General features: G+C 40.3%; 1 long non-coding RNA gene across 1 annotated transcript; it reads left to right on the top strand.

Moving 5' to 3' along the window:
- The first annotated feature begins 13,886 nt into the window (after window positions 1-13,886).
- LOC117131015 lies at window positions 13,887-14,794 on the top strand. The gene is made up of 2 exons (XR_004454246.1): window positions 13,887-14,054; window positions 14,596-14,794. It is a non-coding gene; the product is annotated as an uncharacterized LOC117131015 (long non-coding RNA).
- Window positions 14,795-14,810: the final 16 nt, after the last annotated feature.

Genomic DNA, 14,810 nt, shown 5'->3' with positions numbered 1-14,810 from the left:
TGTTCTCTCTTCTTCTTGTTATCAAGTCGGCGAGTGATCTTGTTGGTGAGTAGTATCCAACAACCTAAGGATCTCTTCTTCGGTGTGTCATATCCGGATTAGGCATCTAGGAGTATCAAGGAGTCCTTTCACAACTCTTTGTGTCACCATTCATTCCACAAACCTTGAAGAACTTGAGTCTCTGATTCGTTCTTGCAAGGATCTATCCCCAACTATCCAGAGAAGCATCCTAGGAGTGTATTAGAATATGGCAGCTTCTTTGTCATTCTAATCAAACCAGGATGAATCGCGATGTAAGAAGATTGATTTTGATACATAAAGTAGTGGAGAATCACCAGGAAGTCGAATAAATCTCATAGGAGTTAGGATGAAGAAGTTATCCCACTTTCAAATCAGGTGATCCCAGTTTTCCTGTTTGGGAATATGACAGCTTCTTTGTCATTCTAATGAAACCAGGATGAATCGCGATGTAAGAAGCTTGATTTTGATACATAAAGTAGTGGAGAATCACCAGGAAGCTGAATAAATCTCATAGGAGTTAGGATGATGAAGCTATCCCACTTTCAAATCAGGTGATCCCAGTTTTCCTGTTTGGGAATATGACAGCTTCTTTGTCATTCTAATCAAACCAGGATGAATCGCGATGTAAGAAGCTTGATTTTGATACATAAAGTAGTGGAGAATCACCAGGAAGCTGAATAAATCTCATAGGAGTTAGGATGAAGAAGCTATACCACTTTCAAATCAGGTGATCCCAGTTTTCCTGTTTGGGAATATGACAGCTTCTTTGTCATTCTAATCAAACCAGGATGAATCGCGATGTAAGAAGCTTCATTTTGAAACATAAAGTAGTGGAGAATCACCAGGAAGCTGAATAAATCTCATAGGAGTTAGGATGAAGAAGCTATCCCACTTTCAAATCAGGTGATCCCAGTTTTCCTGTTTGGGAATATGACAACTTCTTTGTCATTCTAATCAAACCAGGATGAATCGCGATGTAAGAAGCTTGATTTTGATACATAAAGTAGTGGAGAATCATCAGGAAGTCGAATAAATCTCATAGGAGTTAGGATGAAGAAGTTATCCCACTTTCAACTCAGGTGATCCCAGTTTTCTTGTTTGGGAATATGACAGCTTCTTTGTCATTCTAATCAAACCAGGATGAATCGCGATGTAAGAAGCTTGATTTTGAAACATAAAGTAATGGAGAATCACCAAGAAGCTGAATAAATCTCATAGGAGTTAGGATGAAGAAGCTATCCCACTTTCAAATCAGGTGATCCTAGTTTTCCTGTTTGGGAATATGACAGCTTCTTTGTCATTCTAATCAAACCAGGATGAATCGCGATGTAAGAAGCTTGATTTTGATACATAAAGTAGTGGAGAATCACCAGGAAGCTGAATAAATCTCATAGGAGTTAGGATGAAGAAGCTATCCCACTTTCAACTCAGGTGATCCCAGTTTTCTTGTTTGGGAATATGACAGCTTCTTTGTCATTCTAATCAAACCAGGATGAATCGCGATGTAAGAAGCTTGATTTTGAAACATAAAGTAATGGAGAATCACCAAGAAGCTGAATAAATCTCATAGGAGTTAGGATGAAGAAGCTATCCCACTTTCAAATCAGGTGATCCCAGTTTTCCTGTTTGGGAATATGACAGCTTCTTTGTCATTCTAATCAAACCAGGATGAATCGCGATGTAAGAAGCTTCATTTTGAAACATAGAGTAGTGGAGAATCACCAGGAAGCTGAATAAATCTCATATGAGTTAGGATGAATAAGCTATCCCACTTTCAAATCAGGTGATCCCAGTTTTCCTGTTTGGGAATATGACAGCTTCTTTGTCATTCTAATCAAACCAGGATGAATCGCGATGTAAGAAGCTTGATTTTGATACATAAAGTAGTGGAGAATCACCAGGAAGCTGAATAAATCTCATAGGAGTTAGGATGAAGAAGCTATCCCACTTTCAAATCAGGTGATCCCAGTTTTCCTGTTTGGGAATATGACAGCTTCTTTGTCATTCTAATCAAACCAGGATGAATCGCGATGTAAGAAGCTTCATTTTGAAACATAGAGTAGTGGAGAATCACCAGGAAGCTGAATAAATCTCATAGGAGTTAGGATGAAGAAGCTATCCCACTTTCAAATCAGGTGATCCCAGTTTTCCTGTTTGGGAATATGACAGCTTCTTTGTCATTCTAATCAAACCAGGATGAATCGCGATGTAAGAAGCTTGATTTTGATACATAAAGTAGTGAAGAATCATCAGGAAGCTGAATAAATCTCATAGGAGTTAGGATGAAGAAGCTATCCCACTTTCAAATCAGGTGATCCCAGTTTTCCTGTTTGGGAATATGACAGCTTCTTTGTCATTCTAATCAAACCAGGATGAATCGCGATGTAAGAAGCTTGATTTTGATACATAAAGTAGTGGAGAATCACCAGGAAGCTGAATAAATCTCATAGGAGTTAGGATGAAGAAGCTATCCCACTTTCAAATCAGGTGATCCCAGTTTTCCTGTTTGGGAATATGACAGCTTCTTTGTCATTCTAATCAAACCAGGATGAATCGCGATGTAAGAAGCTTGATTTTGAAACATAAAGTAATAGAGAATCACCAAGAAGCTGAATAAATCTCATAAGAGTTAGGATGAAGAAGCTATCCCACTTTCAAATCAGGTGATCCCAGTTTTCCTGTTTGGGAATATGACAGCTTCTTTGTCATTCTAATCAAACCAGGATGAATCGCGATGTAAGAAGCTTAATTTTGAAACATAAAGTAGAGGAGAATCACCAGGAAGCCGAATAAATCTCATAGGAGTTAGGATGAAGAAGCTATCCCACTTTCAAATCAGGTGATCCCAGTTTTCCTGTTTGGGAATATGACAGCTTCTTTGTCATTCTAATCAAACCAGGATGAATCGCGATGTAAGAAGATTGATTTTGATACATAAAGTAGTGGAGAATCACCAGGAAGTCGAATAAATCTCATAGGAGTTAGGATGAAGAAGTTATCCCACTTTCAAATCAGGTGATCCCAGTTTTCCTGTTTGGGAATATGACAGCTTCTTTGTCATTCTAATGAAACCAGGATGAATCGCGATGTAAGAAGCTTGATTTTGATACATAAAGTAGTGGAGAATCACCAGGAAGCTGAATAAATCTCATAGGAGTTAGGATGAAGAAGCTATCCCACTTTCAAATCAGGTGATCCCAGTTTTCCTGTTTGGGAATATGACAGCTTCTTTGTCATTCTAATCAAACCAGGATGAATCGCGATGTAAGAAGCTTGATTTGATACATAATGTAGTGGAGAATCACCAGGAAGCTGAATAAATCTCATAGGAGTTAGGATGAAGAAGCTATACCACTTTCAAATCAGGTGATCCCAGTTTTCCTGTTTGGGAATATGACAGCTTCTTTGTCATTCTAATCAAACCAGGATGAATCGCGATGTAAGAAGCTTCATTTTGAAACATAAAGTAGTGGAGAATCACCAGGAAGCTGAATAAATCTCATAGGAGTTAGGATGAAGAAGCTATCCCACTTTCAAATCAGGTGATCCCACTTTTCCTGTTTGGGAATATGACAACTTCTTTGTCATTCTAATCAAACCAGGATGAATCGCGATGTAAGAAGCTTGATTTTGATACATAAAGTAGTGGAGAATCATCAGGAAGTCGAATAAATCTCATAGGAGTTAGGATGAAGAAGCTATCCCACTTTCAATTCAGGTGATCCCAGTTTTCCTGTTTGGGAATATGACAGCTTCTTTGTCATTCTAATTAAACCAGGATGAATCGCGATGTAAGAAGCTTCATTTTGAAACATAGAGTAGTGGAGAATCACCAAGAAGCTGAATAAATCTCATAAGAGTTAGGATGAAGAAGCTCTCCCACTTTCAAATCTGGTGATCCCAGTTTTCCTGTTTGGGAATATGACAGCTTCTTTGTCATTCTAATCAAACCAGGATGAATCGCGATGTAAGAAGCTTAATTTTGAAACATAAAGTAGAGAAGAATCACCAGGAAGCCGAATAAATCTCATAGGAGTTAGGATGAAGAATCTATCCCACTTTCAAATCAGGTGATCCCAGTTTTCCTGTTTGGAATATGACAGCTTCTTTGTCATTTTAATCAAACCAGGATGAATCGCGATGTAAGAAGCTTGATTTTGAAACATAAAGTAGTGGAGAATCACCAGGAAGCTGAATAAATCTCATATGAGTTAGGATGAAGAAGCTATCCCACTTTCAAATCAGGTGATCCCAGTTTTCCTGTTTGGGAATATGACAGCTTCTTTGTCATTCTAATCAAACCAGGATGAATCGCGATGTAAGAAGCTTGATTTTGATACATAAAGTAGTGGAGAATCACCAGGAAGCTGAATAAATCTCATAGGAGTTAGGATGAAGAAGCTATCCCACTTTCAAATCAGGTGATCCCAGTTTTCCTGTTTGGGAATATGACAGCTTCTTTGTCATAACCAGGATGAATCGCGATGTAAGAAGCTTGATTTTGATACATAAAGTAGTGGAAAATCACCAGGAAGCTGAATAAATCTCATAGGAGTTAGGATGAAGAAGCTATCCCACTTTCAAATCAGGTGATCCCAGTTTTCCTGTTTGGGAATATGACAGCTTCTTTGTCATTCTAATCAAACCAGGATGAATCGCGAAGTAAGATGCTTCATTTTGAAACATAGAGTAGTGGAGAATCACCAGGAAGCTGAATAAATCTCATAGGAGTTAGGATGAAGAAGCTATCCCACTTTCAAATCAGGTGATCCCAGTTTTCCTGTTTGGGAATATGACAGCTTCTTTGTCATTCTAATCAAACCAGGATGAATCGCGATGTAAGAAGCTTGATTTTGATACATAAAGTAGTGTAGAATCACCAGGAAGTCGAATAAATCTCATAGGAGTTAGGATGAAGAAGCTATCCCACTTTCAAATCAGGTGATCCCAGTTTTCCTGTTTGGGAATATGACAGCTTCTTTGTCATTCTAATCAAACCAGGATGAATCGCGATGTAAGAAGCTTGATTTTGATACATAAAGTAGTGGAGAATCACCAGGAAGCTGAATAAATCTCATAGGAGTTAGGATGAAGAAGCTATCCCACTTTCAAATCAGGTGATCCCAGTTTTCCTGTTTGGGAATATGAGAGCTTCTTTGTCATTCTAATCAAACCAGGATGAATCGCGATGTAAGAAGCTTGATTTTGAAACATAAAGTAATAGAGAATCACCAAGAAGCTGAATAAATCTCATAAGAGTTAGGATGAAGAAGCTATCCCACTTTCAAATCAGGTGATCCCAGTTTTCCTGTTTGGGAATATGACAGCTGTTGACATGAAGCAATAAAGAGAGGAGAATGAAGTAAGAAGCAAGAGGGGAACAATTACATCCGGATCAAGCAATCACTCAACTTACCTTGCTAGACAAGTCTGTCCGTACAAGACAACCCTAACTTGGAGTGCAAGACATAAGAGTGACTGATGTAGAAGAGAAGAAGGCAAGAAGAATGTTTGGAATCGCCTAAGGGAAGTGGGGAACCGTTGAGAGTGCAGGTCACGGGTCTGGTTAAGGATTCAAAGTCTTCCCACCCGTTAGGACCTGTCACTATCCAGGACCACTTTGCCCATCTCTCCTCTGTCTTAACTTCTTTGTTTATTGTTTCCTTAATGTCGACATCTTGCTGTATGAATTCTATAAATGGGTTGTTCCCATAAACAAATCATTCAAGGGAAAAGAGTTCTCTATTATTCTCTTTGTCAATCTCTCTCTCTCTCTCACGGTTCAACCTAGTTCTTCTCTAATCTCTTCACAAATCTTCCTTAAACTCTCACATAAATCCTATAAAACTCTCATGGTATCAGAGCAGCTGTGCTCTTGAGACCTAAATCTCTTTTTCTTCCGCGAACTCTCTGTGTTTTATTTCTATTTTTGGCAAAGTTCATCCTGTTCTTGAGGTGTTCTTCAATCTCATTTCCAGAATTTGCCAAAAGTAGCAAAGTTCATCCAAAACTTTCGTTTCTCTTTCTCTCTTGATGGATACCTCCGAGAACCCAAAGATGGTAATGATACCAGTTACTCTCAAGGGTCCTAACTACCTGACATGGGCAAGACTTGCCAAAACAGCTCTCGGAGGCAGAGGTCTTTGGGAGATTGTTGAAGAAGGCCGCCCCACCAAGAAGACTGTCCTAGGAGAGGATGGCAAAGAAGTGGTGGTTGCGGATGCTGGGGATAAGAAGAAAGGTCAGGAGGACCTCATGGTGTTGTCTATCATCCAGAATAGCCTCGCCCCTTCTCTCCAAGAGGCTTATGCATTCTGTGAAACTTCCAAGGAGCTGTGGGATACTCTCAAGAAGGTGTATGCCAACAAATCCAACATCAGCAAGGTGTATGAAGTAAAAGGAGCAATCAATTCTCTAAGTCAAGAGGACACAGACTTTGATGCTCATTTTGGGAAGTTCCGGTCTCTATGGGCTGAGCTAGAGATGCTCAGACCCGCAACAGTTGATCCGGATGTTCTACATGAAAGAAGGGAGCAAGATAAGGTCTTTGCCTTGCTGCTCACTCTCAACCCAGGGTATGATGACCTTATTAGGCACATACTGAGGAACAAGGAGCTTCCATCTCTAGATGAAGTGTGTGCTGAGATTCAGAAGGAGCACGGCTCAGTGGGTCTCTTTAAGAGAAAGGGAGAGCTAGTGATGGCCAATCAAGCTGAAGGAGCCGAGAGCAAACCTGCCGGAGTAGCCAACAAAGGGTACTACAAGCCGGAGGAAAAGAAAGTGTGGGTGTGTGATCATTGCAAGAGGAAGGGTCACGGCAAGGACAAGTGCTGGATACTTCACCCACACCTCAAACCGGCTAAGTTCAAGACTGATGGTCGGGCAAACTACTCAGGTGATGTAGGAGAAGCTTCCACGGCCTACCGCACTCATGAGGGCAAGGGAAACCAGGATGAGTCCATCAAGAAATCTGACATTGAGGCACTCATCAAAGCTCTCAAGGAGTCTGGTAAAACTCTTGGTTCCTCCCTTAGTGCATCATATCAATTGCCTAGGAGTTTATTCACGGCGTTTCAAGTTGCTCATGAATCTGATAGAGTTAAACCCTTAGTCATAGACTCAGGAGCCTCTCATCACATGATTAGTGATTTAAATTTGATTAAAAATATCACTCCTGCAGTAGGAAATGTTATGATAGCTGATGGTAACAAGGTTCCAATTAAAGGCATAGGGGAACTTAAATTATTTGAGAAAGAATCCAAAGCTTTCTACATGCCTAGTTTCACTTCTAATCTATTATCTGTGAAAAGGGTGACCAATGACTTGAATTGCAATGTTATATTTACGCCTGATGATGTCTACTTTCAGGATATTGACTCATGTAGGTTGCTTGGCAAAGGTGTGAGCAAGGGAAACCTGTACTTGCTAGAAGACACTAAGCTTGCATCCGATCTATCTGTTGCTTTCAATTCAAGTTTTAATTTCCCTAAAGATGTAATGTGGCATGCTAGATTAGGACATCCTCATTCTCGTGCCTTGAACATCATGTTGCCTAGTATTTCATTCCAGCAAGATTGTGAAGCTTGTATCTTAGGAAAACATTGCAAAACTGTATTTCCCAAGTCTAGTACAATCTATGAACACTGCTTTGATTTAATCCACTCGGATGTATGGACAGCTCCATGTCTTTCTAGAGAACATCACAAGTATTTTGTGACCTTTATTGATGAGAAATCCAAGTACACATGGATCACTCTCTTACAATCAAAGGATAGGGTCTTAGATGCATTTATAAACTTTGAAACATATGTCTCTAACCATTATAATGCCAAAGTTAAGATTTTGAGATCAGATAATGGAGGAGAGTACACCAGCAATGCATTCAAAGCTCATCTAGCCAAACAAGGTGTGATTCATCAAACCAGCTGTCCATACACTCCCCAACAAAATGGTGTGGCCGAGAGGAAGAACAGGCATCTCATGGAGGTCACTAGGAGCATGATGTTCCATACTAGTGTCCCAAAGAGCTTTTGGGGTGATGCGGTCCTAACTGCATGCTACCTGATCAACCGCATTCCTACCAGAGTTCTACAAGACTGCTCTCCATTTGAGGTATTGAACAAAGCTAAACCATCTATTGATCATATGCGTGTGTTTGGGTGCCTTTGTTTTGTTTTGAAACCAGGAGAACTGAGGAACAAACTGGAGGCTAAGAGCACAAGAGCTATGTTCATTGGGTATTCACCAAACCAGAAGGGCTATAAGTGCTATGAACCAGAGACTAGGAGAGTCTTGGTATCTAGAGATGTGAAGTTTGTAGAAACCAGAGGGTACTACAACAACAAGGATTGGAATGAGCTGGAGAACTTGTCTCAATCCGCATCAGATAGAGCAGCCAATCTCAGACAAGTCATGAGGAGACTTGGGGTCAGCTTACCTATGGAAGAGCCGGGACAAGCAGGATCAGATAATGTGGGAGGATCAAGCCGGTCTGAAGAGCAAACCGAGACAACTACAGATGAAGTTGAGATCCAAGAAGCTGCTCCCCTTGATCCTGAGGGGGGAAATCAGGGTGAACCACCTGTATCTGAGGAAGTTCATGATCAAGAAGAGCACCATGACCAAGAGGAGGAAGTGGAGGATCAGAATCAGAACTTGGAAGGTGGAGAAGGCACTCAGAATGAAAATGATCAGCCAGTACTTAGGAGAAGTACTAGGATCAAGAAGCCGGCTTCAAACTGGAACAACACCAGAGTCTACTTCAATGCAGAGGCAGTAGCTCACCCACCCAGTGGCGTGTGCTCCCTAGCTCACTATCCAGAAGAACATCAAGCCTTTGTGGGCTCATTGGATCAGGAATGGATACCAAGAACATATGCAGAAGCTATGGAAGATGATGAATGGAGGGAATCAGTGAATGATGAAATGGGAGCCATGGAGAGGAACAACACCTGGTATGAGACAGAGCTTCCAAAAGGAAAGAAAGCCGTGACCAGCAGACTCATACACACTATCAAGTATCTTGCAAATGGAAAGCCAGAAAGAAAAAAGACCAGATTGGTAGCAAGAGGATACACACAAGTTTATGGAGAAGACTATCTAGACACCTTTGCACCAGTGGCCAAGCTTCACACAATCCGGATTATCCTTTCATTGGCAGTAAATCAAGAGTGGGATCTTTGGCAAATGGATGTGAAGAATGCCTTCTTGCAAGGTGAACTAGAAGATGAGGTATATATGAGACCACCGCCGGGAATGGAAGAGATGGTGAAACCAGGGAATGTACTCAGACTCAGAAAAGCCATATATGGTTTGAAACAATCACCAAGAGCTTGGTATCACAAGCTGAGCACTACACTGAATGGGAGAGGCTTTGTGAAGTCTCAAGCGGATCACACACTCTTCACTCTCACCAGCAAGCAAGGGATTGTTGTGATTCTAGTCTATGTGGATGATATCATCATCACTGGTTGTGACAAGGAGGGGATCAGTTCAACCAAGACCTTTCTTAAAGCCGCATTTGATATCAAAGACCTAGGAGAACTGAAGTACTTCCTCGGCATTGAGATGTGCAGATCAAAGGAAGGATTGTTCATGTCCCAAAGAAAGTATACCCTGGACATCTTAAAGGAGGCAGGAGATCTTGGAGGAAGACAAGCCAAGACACCACTTGAAGAAGGTTACAAGGTATTGCGAGAGGGGGAGTATGAAGATACTCCATTTGAAGATGTCAAACAATATAGACGGATGGTTGGGAAGCTGATCTATCTAACCATCACTCGGCCAGATGTGTGCTTTGCAGTTAATCAAGTAAGCCAACATATGCAAACTCCCAAGGTTCATCACTGGAACATGGTGGAGAGGATACTAAGATACTTGAGAGAGGCACCAGGTCAGGGTGTATGGATGGCTTGCAACAAGAACACTGAGGTGATAGGATACTGTGATGCAGATTGGGCTGGGGACAGAATAGACAGAAGATCAACCACCGGCTATTGTACATTCATTGGAGGAAATCTGGTCACTTGGAAGAGCAAGAAACAGAAGGTAGTGTCTTGCTCTAGTGCAGAAGCAGAGTACAGATCAATGAGGAAGCTAACCAGTGAGCTTATCTGGATAAAAGGGCTTCTAGGCGACTTGGGAATTGAGATCAAAACTCCCATGACCATGCATTGTGACAACCAAGCCGCAATACACATTGCATCCAACTCAGTCTTCCATGAGAGGACAAAACACATAGAAGTGGACTGCCACAAGGTAAGACAAGCAGTAGAGCAGCAAGTGATTCTCCCATGTTATACAAGAAGTGAGGATCAGCTGGCTGACATCTTCACCAAGGCGGCCAGTAGCAAAGTTTGTGAGTCCATTCTTCCAAGACTTGGACTCATAAACCTCCCATGTCAATAATCCCCTCACCATGGAGTATTCTACTCTTTTTCCTTTGCTTGGTTTTTATCCCAAGTGGTTTTTCCAAGTAAAGGTTTTAATGAGGGAATGCTTCATGGTTTCCAAGCTTGACAATCACCACTGTCAAGCTTGAGGGGGAGTGTTGACATGAAGCAATAAAGAGAGGAGAATGAAGTAAGAAGCAAGAGGGGAACAATTACATCCGGATCAAGCAATCACTCAACTTACCTTGCTAGACAAGTCTGTCCGTACAAGACAACCCTAACTTGGAGTGCAAGACATAAGAGTGACTGATGTAGAAGAGAAGAAGGCAAGAAGAATGTTTGGAATCGCCTAAGGGAAGTGGGGAACCGTTGAGAGTGCAGGTCACGGGTCTGGTTAAGGATTCAAAGTCTTCCCACCCGTTAGGACCTGTCACTATCCAGGACCACTTTGCCCATCTCTCCTCTGTCTTAACTTCTTTGTTTATTGTTTCCTTAATGTCGACATCTTGCTGTATGAATTCTATAAATGGGTTGTTCCCATAAACAAATCATTCAAGGGAAAAGAGTTCTCTATTATTCTCTTTGTCAATCTCTCTCTCTCTCTCACGGTTCAACCTAGTTCTTCTCTAATCTCTTCACAAATCTTCCTTAAACTCTCACATAAATCCTATAAAACTCTCAACAGCTTCTTTGTCATTCTAATCAAACCAGGATGAATCGCGATGTAAGAAGCTTAATTTTGAAACATAAAGTAGAGGAGAATCACCAGGAAGCCGAATAAATCTCATAGGAGTTAGGATGAAGAAGCTATCCCACTTTCAAATCAGGTGATCCCAGTTTTCCTGTTTGGGAATATGACAGCTTCTTTGTCATTCTAATCAAACCAGGATGAATCGCGATGTAAGAAGATTGATTTTGATACATAAAGTAGTGGAGAATCACCAGGAAGTCGAATAAATCTCATAGGAGTTAGGATGAAGAAGTTATCCCACTTTCAAATCAGGTGATCCCAGTTTTCCTGTTTGGGAATATGACAGCTTCTTTGTCATTCTAATGAAACCAGGATGAATCACGATGTAAGAAGCTTGATTTTGATACATAAAGTAGTGGAGAATCACCAGGAAGCTGAATAAATCTCATAGGAGTTAGGATGAAGAAGCTATCCCACTTTCAAATCAGGTGATCCCAGTTTTCCTGTTTGGGAATATGACAGCTTTGTCATTCTAATCAAACCAGGATGAATCGCGATGTAAGAAGCTTGATTTTGATACATAAAGTAGTGGAGAATCACCAGGAAGCTGAATAAATCTCATAGGAGTTAGGATGAAGAAGAAGCTATACCACTTTCAAATCAGGTGATCCAGTTTTCCTGTTTGGGAATATGACAGCTTCTTTGTCATTCTAATCAAACCAGGATGAATCGCGATGTAAGAAGCTTCATTTTGAAACATAAAGTAGTGGAGAATCACCAGGAAGCTGAATAAATCTCATAGGAGTTAGGATGAAGAAGCTATCCCACTTTCAAATCAGGTGATCCCAGTTTTCCTGTTTGGGAATATGACAGCTTCTTTGTCATTCTAATCAAACCAGGATGAATCGCGATGTAAGAAGCTTGATTTTGATACATAAAGTAGTGGAGAATCATCAGGAAGTCGAATAAATCTCATAGGAGTTAGGATGAAGAAGCTATCCCACTTTCAATTCAGGTGATCCCAGTTTTCCTGTTTGGGAATATGACAGCTTCTTTGTCATTCTAATTAAACCAGGATGAATCGCGATGTAAGAAGCTTCATTTTGAAACATAGAGTAGTGGAGAATCACCAGGAAGCTGAATAAATCTCATATGAGTTAGGATGAAGAAGCTATCCCACTTTCAAATCAGGTGATCCCAGTTTTCCTGTTTGGGAATATGACAGCTTCTTTGTCATTCTAATCAAACCAGGATGAATTGCGATGTAAGAAGCTTGATTTTGATACATAAAGTAGTGGAGAATCAGCAGGAAGTCAAATAAATCTCATAGGAGTTAGGATGAAGAAGCTATCTCACTTTCAAATCAGGTGATCCCAGTTTTCCTGTTTGGGAATATGACAGCTTCTTTGTCATTCTAATCAAACCAAGATGAATCGCGATGTAAGAAGCTTGATTTTGATACATAAAGTAGTGGAGAATCACCAGGAAGCTGAATAAATCTCATAGGAGTTAAGATGAAGAAGCTATCCCACTTTCAAATCAGGTGATCCCAGTTTTCTTGTTTGGGAATATGACAGCTTCTTTGTCATTCTAATCAAACCAGGATGAATCGCGATGTAAGAAGCTTGATTTTGAAACATAAAGTAATGGAGAATCACCAAGAAGCTGAATAAATCTCATAGGAGTTAGGATGAAGAAGCTATCCCACTTTCAAATCAGGTGATCCCAGTTTTCCTGTTTGGGAATATGACAGCTTCTTTGTCATTCTAATCAAACAAGGATGAATCGCGATGTAAGAAGATTGATTTTGATACCTAAAGTAGTGGAGAATCACCAGGAAGTCGAATAAATCTCATAGGAGTTAGGATGAAGAAGTTATCCCACTTTCAAATCAGGTGATCCCAGTTTTCCTGTTTGGGAATATGACAGCTTCTTTGTCATTCTAATCAAACCAGGATGAATCGCGATGTAAGAAGCTTGATTTTGAAACATAAAGTAATGGAGAATCACCAAGAAGCTGAATTAATCTCATAAGAGTTAGGATGAAGAAGCTCTCCCACTTTCAAATCTGGTGATCCCAGTTTTCCTGTTTGGGAATATGACAGCTTCTTTGTCATTCTAATCAAACCAGGATGAATCGCGATGTAAGAAGAGCTTAATTTGAAACATAAAGTAGAGAAGAATCACCAGGAAAGCCGAATAAATCTCATAGGAGTTAGGATGAAGAACTATCCCACTTTCAAATCAGGTGATCCCAGTTTTCCTGTTTGGAATATGACAGCTTCTTTGTCATTTTAATCAAACCAGGATGAATCGCGATGTAAGAAGCTGATTTTGAAACATAAAGTAGTGGAGAATCACCAGGAAGCTGAATAAATCTCATATGAGTTAGGATGAAGAAGCTTTATCCCACTTTCAAATTAGGTGATCCCAGTTTTCCTGTTTGGGAATATGACAGCTTCTTTGTCATTCTAATCAAACCAGGATGAATCGCGATGTAAGAAGCTTGATTTTGATACATAAAGTAGTGGAGAATCACCAGGAAGCTGAATAAATCTCATAGGATTAGGATGAAGAAGCTATCCCACTTTCAAATCAGGTGATCCCAGTTTTCCTGTTTGGGAATATGACAGCTTCTTTGTCATAACCAGGATGAATCGCGATGTAAGAAGCTTGATTTTGATAATAAAGTAGTTGGATGGTGGAAAATCACCAGGAGGAAGCTGAATTAAATCCATAGGAGTTAGGATGAAGAAGCTATCCACTTTTAAAATCAGGTGATCCCAGTTTTCCTGTTTGGGAATATGACAGCTTTTGTCATTCTCATCAAACCAGGATGAATCGCGATGTAAGATGCTTCATTTTGATACATAAAGTAGTGGAGAATCACCAGGAAGCTGAATAAATCTCATAGGAGTTAGGATGAAGAAGCTATCCCACTTTCAAATCAGGTGATCCAGTTTTCCTGTTTGGGAATATGACAGCTTCTTTGTCATTTTCTAATAAAACCAGGATGATACTAGTTAGATGTAAGAAGCTTGATTTTGATATACATAAATAGTAGTGGGAGAATCACCAGGAAGTGAATAAATCTCATAGGAGTTAGGATGAAGAAGCTATCCCACTTTCAAATCAGGTGATCCCAGTTTTCCTGTTTTTGGGAATATGACAGCTTCTTTGTTTCTAATCAACCAGGATGAATCGCGATGTAAGAAGCTTGATTTTGATACATAAAAGTAGTGGAGAATCACCAGGAGAATGAATAAATCTCATAGGAGTTAGGGATGAAGAAGCTATTCCCACCTTTCAAATCAGGTGATCCCAGTTTTCCTGTTTGGGAATATGACAGCTTCTTTGTCATTCTAATCAAACCAGGATGAATCGCGATGTAAGAAGCTGATTTTGAAACATAAAGAATAGGAGAATCACCCAAGAAGCTGGATATAAATCTCATAAAGTTAGGATGAAGAAGCTATCCCACTTTCAAATCAGGTGATCCCAGTTTTCCTGTTTGGGAATATGACAGCTTCTTTGTCATTCTAATCAAACCAGGATGAATCGCGATGTAAGAAGCTTGATTTTGATACATAAAGTAGTGGCGAATCACCAGGAAGCTGAATAAATCTCATAGGATTTAGGATGAAGAAGCTTATCCCACTTTCAAATCAGGTGATCCAGTTTTTCCTGTTTGGGAATATGACAGCTTC

This window comes from Brassica rapa, unplaced genomic scaffold, assembly GCF_000309985.2.
Source record: "Brassica rapa cultivar Chiifu-401-42 unplaced genomic scaffold, CAAS_Brap_v3.01 Scaffold0788, whole genome shotgun sequence".
NCBI lineage: Eukaryota > Viridiplantae > Streptophyta > Magnoliopsida > Brassicales > Brassicaceae > Brassica > Brassica rapa.
Note: the sequence above shows the minus strand (reverse complement) of the source record. Positions and strands in the feature narration are given on the sequence as shown.